The sequence below is a fragment of the Triticum urartu genome, chromosome 1 (assembly GCF_003073215.2).
Source record: "Triticum urartu cultivar G1812 chromosome 1, Tu2.1, whole genome shotgun sequence".
Classification (NCBI taxonomy): domain Eukaryota; kingdom Viridiplantae; phylum Streptophyta; class Magnoliopsida; order Poales; family Poaceae; genus Triticum; species Triticum urartu.
This window is the reverse complement of record NC_053022.1, coordinates 308,718,162-308,727,198: the sequence shown is the minus strand read 5'-3', so window position 1 is coordinate 308,727,198 and position 9,037 is coordinate 308,718,162.

Here is a 9,037-nt window from a genome sequence, read left to right as displayed (position 1 = left end):
CGGCGGCGACGTCCACATCAGTAGGACCTGCTGCTGCTTTATCTCTCGCTCGCGCTGCTACTCTGCTCTTGCTCTCGGTCCCCTGCCTGGTCTGCTCTTGCTATTGCTCTTGCTCGCGCTGCTGCTCTCACTCTTGCTCTTGCTTGCGATGCTGCTCCGATTTAGCTATACTTCACTCCGATGCCGCCGGGGTGAAGGAAGAACCAGCCGCAGTGGGGAGGGGGGCTTGCCGGAGAGGTACCCCACTATCTATCTTAGGGTTCAGGATGGGGGCGGTGGTCGCCGGTGGTGGCGGGGCGTTGGCGGGGCGGTGGCGTGGGGATCGTCGGAGACAAAGCTCGGCACGGGGGGGGAGGCTAGAGGGATGGTCGGGGTGGCAGCGAACCGGCGGTGGGGAGTGTTTTCGGGGCGGGCGGAGCGGCGCACCGCCGGCCGCGGGCGGCGGGGGGCTGCTGTTTGGCCGGCTCAGGGGGGTGGATGTTGAAGATGAACCGCATGCCCTTGATTTCGTATCCAACGGTTGCAAAATTGGTTGACCAGAGATGAAAAAGTCAGTCGACCGACGTGTAGCCTCACCTTGCTAGTGCGTTCAGTTTCGGCAGCAAAATTTAGTTTCAACAGCAAAATTCAGATTCGATAGTTAAGTTCAGTTTCGAAAGTTAAGTTCAGTTTAGACAGTTAAATTCAGTTTCGACAGTTAAGGTCAGAGATGAGCGGCTGATGTATTTTACATCTAAAACTTTGTGGTTATGTATTTTACGTCATGTATTGGAGATGCTATTAGAATTCCACTCAGGTTAACGTTGTTCATTGTCTCTCTTGTCCTGCTTCAGCCTCATCGTCGTACAACTCATCGGAGCTGCTCCAACGACGAAACCCTCCATCACAGCGGAGCAGTACCTCGGGCTCCATCTCCAGACGCCTAAGATCTTCTTCCCCTCCTCCGACAGCCAAGTCAGCCGGAGCATCCTCATCAGCCAACCCAATCACGCTCAGATCGACATGGCTTCGCCAAAGAGGTTGTACACTTGTTGCATCTCTTTTTTACTCTATGTGTTATATATATTGTCCACTGAGCACTCATAGTAATGGGAAATACGATTATTTTATCCTACTATATGACAAGAAGTGAGGTACCAGGCAACCTAGCTATCCGTGATGGACTCTCTTGAATGCCATCATTATTTATCTCTGCGCGTTTGAGCTGTGCATTTGTCGATGGGCCTGGGAGTTGAGCTAGTATGGCAGTGGCCTGGGTCCAAAGTAATAGAAGTAGCACAAAAACATTTTTTTAGTGTAGGATTTTCCTTGCTCAAGCCTGCCTACTAGAATCGCCAGTGCTTGAAAGGAAAAGTGAATGAAAAACATCGGAATTGGAAAGTTTCCTATGGTACTACTTTTCATGAATTTGGTGCAAAGGAATGGAGCAAAGGAAAACTGTAGGATTTGTTCCTTTAGTGTCTCCTTGAAAGAAAAACCGTAGGAATTCTAATTTCCACTTCTCCTCCTTTTCATATTCCTATTCATCAAGCACAAGACTAAGAGATAGTAGCATAATAGCATTATAACCGTAAATTTTCTTGTGGTTTGACTTAATCTCACCATGCTTTTTTGCATCCTGTGATCTTCCAATTGTTGTGAATCAAACACCCAGATTGGCAGAAATCCTGGGTTTTTAAATTCTCTATTTTGCACATGCATTCCTATCCTATTCCTGTCTATTTCCTATCCCTGCATTGTTAGAATCCTCAAATTCAAACAACCCTTACTCAATTACTTCTGTTACATATATGTGTCAAAGAAAACCTTGTGTGGTTTGTCCTGCTCCTGCGGCGCTGTGTTCCACCCCAGCTCAGCTGCTCCAACGACGGAAGGGTTCACCACAGCAGGGATCTGCTCTCTAGACTGTCTTTCACTGCCTCAGATCTTCTTCCCCGCCGCCGGCAGCCACGGCAACTGCATTACAATCATCAACTGAGCAGATGACCTTGAGGACTACACGGGTCCGCAAGAGAGGTGGCACTCTTCCGTGTCTGCTTACGTTATGCATCGCTTAATATGATGACATGCTACATTATCGTCGTGTTCACCTATTAGACTCCGAGTCAGGTCCAAACTAATGCTGAAACTTGAGTTTTTAAATGGTTGTGGGATACATATTGGGGCAGCAATCAGTACTATCTGTCTACTATCTGGTTAATCTCCGATGTCTACTATGAGTTTCATGTTGGGTGCAAACAAACATTAAAGGAGCCATTATCTGTATTTTTTAACTAAAGCTATTATCTGCCTGCTATCATTAGTTTTGGGTCTATCCATAGTTTGCTACCATCACTCTGGATTTGTGCATGCACTCCTTACATAATCTCACTATGTTTTATTCCTATGCATGCCAGTTATTGTACACAATGGAACTGATCACGTAGAGCAAAAGAGACGAGCCTTGTGTGGCAATAAAATTTCATGCAGACGTCGTTCCATGGTGGGCACAAAGGCAGCCCCCCCTCCACTCATTTCGGATCGTAATCAAGAGGAAGATAACTGTTATGAGGGGGATTCAGAAGGAGAAGACCACTCCTATTTACCCCATGAGGTCTTCGCTCTAACTTGGCATGCTGATGTTGGTAATATCATGCATATGGTGCCTTGCATTGCTTACTGTATACATTAAAGATGTCATCTGCTTAGTTTAGACATGCTTTGTGTCAATGCCATCTGTTTAGTTTCTTTATCGTATATGTGAATCATGCAATGCCATCTTGTCTAGCCAGGCATCATATATGTGAATTTTGCAATGCCACTCTGGTTAGCCAGTCATCTTATATGTGAATTATATCATGCCATCATTTTTTTATTACGTGTTAAATTTGTCAACAATTTTAGTACATTAAATTACTCTTCCTGTGCATCAGCCATTTGGCACGGTCATGGAAAAATCTGGAGTGGAAACAAGGTATTCAGAGCAGACAATGCTATCTGACGAAGCGCATGTCTTGCTGGTTACCGATAGCTCCTCAGAGGAGGATTCAGAGACAGATGACCAGTCATATTTCCCCCCGAGGTGCATGCCCTAACTTGGCAGGGTTATGTTGCTCATATCGTGCGTATGGTATCTTGCATTGCTATGTCATTTGCTTAGTTTAGACATGCTTTGTGTGAATGCCACCTGTTTAGTGTCTAATTACCATATATGTGAATTATGCAATGCCATCTTGTTGCAAGACATTATATATGTGAATTATGCAATGTTATCTTGTTGCAAGGCATTATGTATGTGAATTATGCAATGCCATGATGTTTAGGCAAGCGTCATATATGTGAATTATATCATGCCGTCCTTTTTTTTGTATTTCTCATTGCTTTTGTCGACAATGTTTGTATATTCAACTGCTCTTCCTGTGCATCAGCCATTTGAATTGGTGATGGAAAAATCTGGAGTGAAAACAAGGTCTTCAGAGCAGACAATGCTACCTGCTGAAGTAGATATCTTGCTGGTTACAGATAGCTCTTCAGAGGAGGATTCAGAGGCAGATGACCAGTCCTATTATCCCCCTGAGGTGTATGCTCAAACTTGGCAGGGTTATATTACTCATATAATGCATATGTTGTATTGCATATGTTGTATTGAATGCCATCTCCTTAGTTGACACATCATATATGCAATTGCCCTCTGCTCACTTCCTTAGTATATAAATCATACATTTGAATTATGTCATGCCATGATGTTTACATAGACAGCATGTATCTGAATTATGGCATGCCAACCCATTTTCTAAAGACATAATATAGTTATATCATCTCATCCTGTTTACATAGTCATCATATTTAAATTATTTCATTCTATCCATGAATTATATCATGCCATCATGTTTCCATCGATGGCATGTTTGTGATTTATGGCATGCCAACCACTTTAATAGACACATTGTATAGTTATATCATGTCATCCTGTTTACATAGTCATCATATTTTGAAGTATGTCATTCTATCCTGTTTAGTTAGCCATCATACATGTGAAATTGTGTCATGCTATCCTGTTTAATTAGCCATCATATATGTGAAATTATGTCCTGCTATTCTGTTTGCTTAGACAACATAAATGTGAATTATTTCATGCCCTGTTTTCTTCCCTACTATCCATTGCACATGTCTATCTTACAATTTCTGTACATTCAATTACTTTTCTTGTTTATCAGCCATTTCAATTGGAGGGAGTGATGGTAGTATCTGTGGGAGTAAAAACATAGTCTTCAGAAAAGATCGTGCTACCTGTCGATACAGATAGGACCACGATTGTACTTGCCCAAGAACCAGCCCCACCACACATAACCCACACTCATGCAGATTGTACTCCTACCCAGTTAGACAGAGAACCAGCTACACCCCTTCTAACCCCAACCCCAGCAGATAGACACCCAGTTCCCGTTGACACGGCACCGTCTCCACGACAGAGCACCCAAACACGAGCACTTAGTAAGGAAACTGCAGTGCCCAACTCACGAGGACCACCACTCCGAACCCGAAGTCAACGCTTAAAGCAGAAGAAGAATTGTTCTCAGGTCAGGTTCCGTAGCTATGTGTCGGCGTACTGGGAACCAGGGTACCCAGACTTGCATGTCTGCGGCCCACGTCGCGTTCTGGTACGGCCCGATAGGGCCCAGCCCTTGCGAGGAGAACGACCAAGACCCCCTTAGGGAGCGACCCCACCTAGGCTACTCCGGAGGGGCGACCAAGACCTCTCCCTAGAGTGGCCTGGTCTAGGCTGCTTCGGGAGGGCGGAGATCTCAAGGCAAGGGCTGCCTCAGGAGGAGGCAGTGACGTAAGCCATGACGAACCGTGCCAGCGCGCGCCAGCGCGCGCCAGCGGGCGCAGTTTCCATATCAGTGCAAAGGAGACCGCACAAGCGCAGGTTCCCGAGGGGCGAAACAAAGGTTTCCCCTTTGGTGCAACAAGACCGAAGACTGCAAGGACGGCAGGAAGGATGTCATCACTAAGCCCACCACCGCGTCACCGCCTGCCCTCTTTGCAGGCGAAGATCACCTTTTGTCAGGATAGGAGCGTCCTTGTGTTCCCGCTCAAATGGCCGTTGTGGGATTCCCTTCCCGCCTAAACATTTCGGGGGAAGAGGACCCTGGCCGCCTATATAAGTAGCTAGGGTTCCATCATAGAGGGGGATCGACCCATGGGGACTTAGACTAGCAAAGGAGCTCAGGAAACCACTGTACTTGTTCATACTCGAGCCCTCGCGAGGCCAATCCACTAAATCAGGACGTAGGTGTGACGCCCCGAGACCGTTGCGCCAGGTGTCTGCCAGTTATTCGATGTTGTTGCCATGTCATTCGCTTGCGTGTTGCGTCTTGTCATGTCATCATGTGCATTGCATCATCATGTTTTCAAAACCTGCATCTGTCCGGGTTTCCCTAGTTCCTTCTGTTGCCCGTTCTGAGCCCAGACACACTCGCACGCGCCCGCGGCATGTCCGTAATATTATTTTTTAAGTGGCCGGAAAATGTTCTCAGAATGGGATGAAAGTGGGCGTGCGGTGTTTTTATGTTGTAGGTAGGCCGCCTGTCAATTTTCGTCGCATTCGGAGTTCGTTTGACGCCCCAACTGTTAACTATAGCGGCAGTATAGCCGGTCTTACGTCGGATGTTTTCGGTCTCCAGAAACAGTCGCCGGGCCTCCCTCTCTTCTCTTCTCTCAGCTCGAGAACGTCTACACAGCCCACTACCTACTGCCATGTCCAACCTAACCTCTCTCGTCAGCCCGCGGCCCTCCTCGTGCGCGCTCGAAAGCTGTCCCGGACCCGACCCGGACTGTCGCTACCGTCGTGTCCGGATCATCCCCAAACATCTACAAAACGTCTTTGTTTTGTTAATTGGACTTCCTAATATATTTTTTCGCGATCATCCGATTGCGATTGGAGGGACAAGTTAGCCCCTAACCCAAAACTCATATGATATAAATATCAGATCAAACCCTAGCCTATCATGTCCCATCCTCCGAATCCCTCCGCCGCCACTCTCTCTGGTTCCCCTCGGGATCATCCCAAATCCACCTCTCCAATCAGCCTCCGACCACCTCCCTGTTTTTCCGCGTCGCCCAATTTCCACCCACACGCAACCAGGCACTCCCTCCTCCCGATCTGCCTCCGTGCCTCCTCTCCCTCCTCGGCACGATCCCGAATGGAACACGAACACCGAGCGGCCGAACAAGGCCAGTCGCGCCACCTCCCTGTTTCTCTCCTGATCGAGCAGGACAACGAGTACCTCGCGTGCACCCCTGCATCGTCCTCGCCACCAAGCTCCGTGCATCGGCTTCCCCGTGCGCCGCAGGAGACCAGCACCACCGCCAGGCCGTTGCCCTCTCCCTGCTCCCCGTGCTCCCTCCTTTCTCTTCTTCCCTGTCCTCACTCCTCACCATCTACTCCCTCTCGCCTCTCTCTACAGGAAGCCACCAGGACGCCGCCTCAATGGATGGGTGAGCCCCGCGCCAAGCCGCAAGCCCCTGCACCGCCCGGATCACTTTCCGACAGATGTATGATATGAAATTGGGGTTCGACGTCTAGTGGTCCGCCTATCCACGGTTGGTTTTACAGTGGTCTTGTTGTGTCTTAAAGAGTCCTTGGCTATGCCGACTCGGGGACGCTTCGTATGTCATGTGCACTGCCTTGTACATGATGGTGATGTATGATCGAGCCCGTGTAGGCCCCACCACGAAAACTTCGGGCGAAATCTCTAACATATGTTTGTTCTGGCTTATTCTGCAAGCCAATCCTTTGTTTTGTTTTCAGTTGTGGTATTCGAGTTGCTTCAAAGTCAAATGTGGATTCCATCCCTTTCCTAAGCGGTGTTCTCATATTTCTATGTGAATACAGATCCTTCATGATAATTGAGATTGTCATGTCAATCCTTTTCACCGGTGTGTTTCTCTTCAAGTGAATCCGATCACGTCAATATCCGCAAGATCAATTATCAGTTCTTCTCAACGGTGTTTGTTTCATCTTTCCCAAGGTGCCTTTGTTTTCCCACCCTCCCACCCTTGGTTTTTCAATGACTCGGATTTCCTTATCGAGTATCCATCTTATTGATGCGAGGCCTCTTCATTCCTTTTTCGTTCAATGTTCTTATCCGGTGATTCTCATGAAGATTTTAACGGAGCCTCAAGGTCATCACCCTTAATTCTTTTCTTCTACGGTGGATTCAATTCAAGCTTTCTGTGTTGATCATATTTTTTCTGTATTTCAAATGCTTTTCTCGTGCCGGTGCCCCTCATAATCATTCATTTCTCGCTATTCAATTGTTCCGGAGTGCTCAAGAAATCCCGAAGATTCGTGCTTACACTCTGCTTTCGTTCAAGCTCTTTCAAGGATGTTATCTCTTTCAAGCCATTTAAATTCAACCGGTGCAATCTCTCTTTGAAATCGTTCTACGGTGTGTATTTTCAGTGGGCCCTAACCCACAGGTCTTTTCCCAGGATCTTAGCTGACTCTTCTTATTCTCCCTGAGTTATTCTCAAATCTTCTAAAGTTTGACGTAAGAATGAATTATCATCAGTCAAATGTCTTTCTCCAAGATCTTTCATTTCTTTTCATCATTGGTTCAACTTTTCTATTCTTCTTTATTCCAGAGTGTCTCAATAATTCAAGGTGGTGTTTCTCGTCGTCTTTCTCATCATTTGAAGACCGAAGAAGAGTTTTACCTCCATATCTTATCCGTTCTCTCAGAGATTCGTGGTGCTAGCTTGTTGCCATCCTCTCATAATTATTTTCTATTGTGAGAATCCTTTTCACCCATCAGGAGATATTGAGGAGTCTTTTCAGTTTGATTATCCGGAGCTCATCATTTCAGAAGACTTGTTCATTCTCAGCTTTCAGCCATTGTTCCCCAAATCTTACCGGTGCATCAGTCAAGTATTCTCTAATCAGTTCGTGAACTATTCGTCCTCTTGTATCTAAATTTTCTCAAGTATCTTCGTTCATTTCATAATTCTTCCCGGTGATTCATTATCTTTTATTCGTTCTTTTTCAATCCTTACGGTGGTTCGTTTAAGATTTCTCTTCCTTCTTTATCATACCAATTCATTCGTTGTTTCGATCCTACCGGTGGTTCGTTGAAGACCTTCTCAAGTTTGCGCTATATCTCTTAATCCTTTCAACGGGAAGAAGTAATATGCCAAATCCGTTGATTGTCATCAATTTAATTGGTGAAGGATAAGCATAATGTAATTCTTATTCTTGTTTCATCCATATGTTAATCTTTTCTTCCGGAGTTTGTTCACGATGATTAAATTCTTGGTTTCAAGTGCTCTTATTTCTTTCCCGGAGTTCCAAGCTCTAATTATCACGGATATCCATCTAAATCATTACAAGGTTTCACCTTGTGTTTCCTACTTCTCTTTATTTTCATTATTCTTTTTGTTTACCGGAGTGCTTCATGAAGGTTCTACATGATGGTTCATCAAGGATTTAATTTCCTTCTCGCAGTGTTCTTTAAGATTCTTTTCAGAGGAGCTCAACCATTCTTCATCTTGCAATCCGGAGTGCAATTCGTTCTACCGTATCATTAGAGGTGGTATTATGTCATTCTTGATAATTTGAATTCATGTTCCATGATTCACATGTTGCTAAGAAAAACATATTTTAAATCCATCAATCTCTTCATTGGTATTATCTTGGGTTATATTTCACCTAAAGCCGTCCCTAAGGATTGTTGCTTTTATGGTGCTTATAAATGATCCAAAGTTCTTCTTTTATCCTCTCAGCGAAATAGTTTCTCGTCTCCTTGTGTATATCAATCCAATCAAATCTTTTCCGTGAGTGGCAAGTTGTCACCTCATAATTTTGAGATGTATTCTATAAGTCCATATCAAGCTTATCCTTTTCGTTGTTGATAACCCAACAACTTCGTTCTAGCTTTTGGTGTAAGTGTGCTCTCTCAAGACCTTGTTTTTCTCCCCCGTTCATTCAGTTCCATTCTCTCACTTCTTCCGGAGGCATTGTGATGTTGCTCTCTTCAAACCTTCTTCTTGTTCTTGT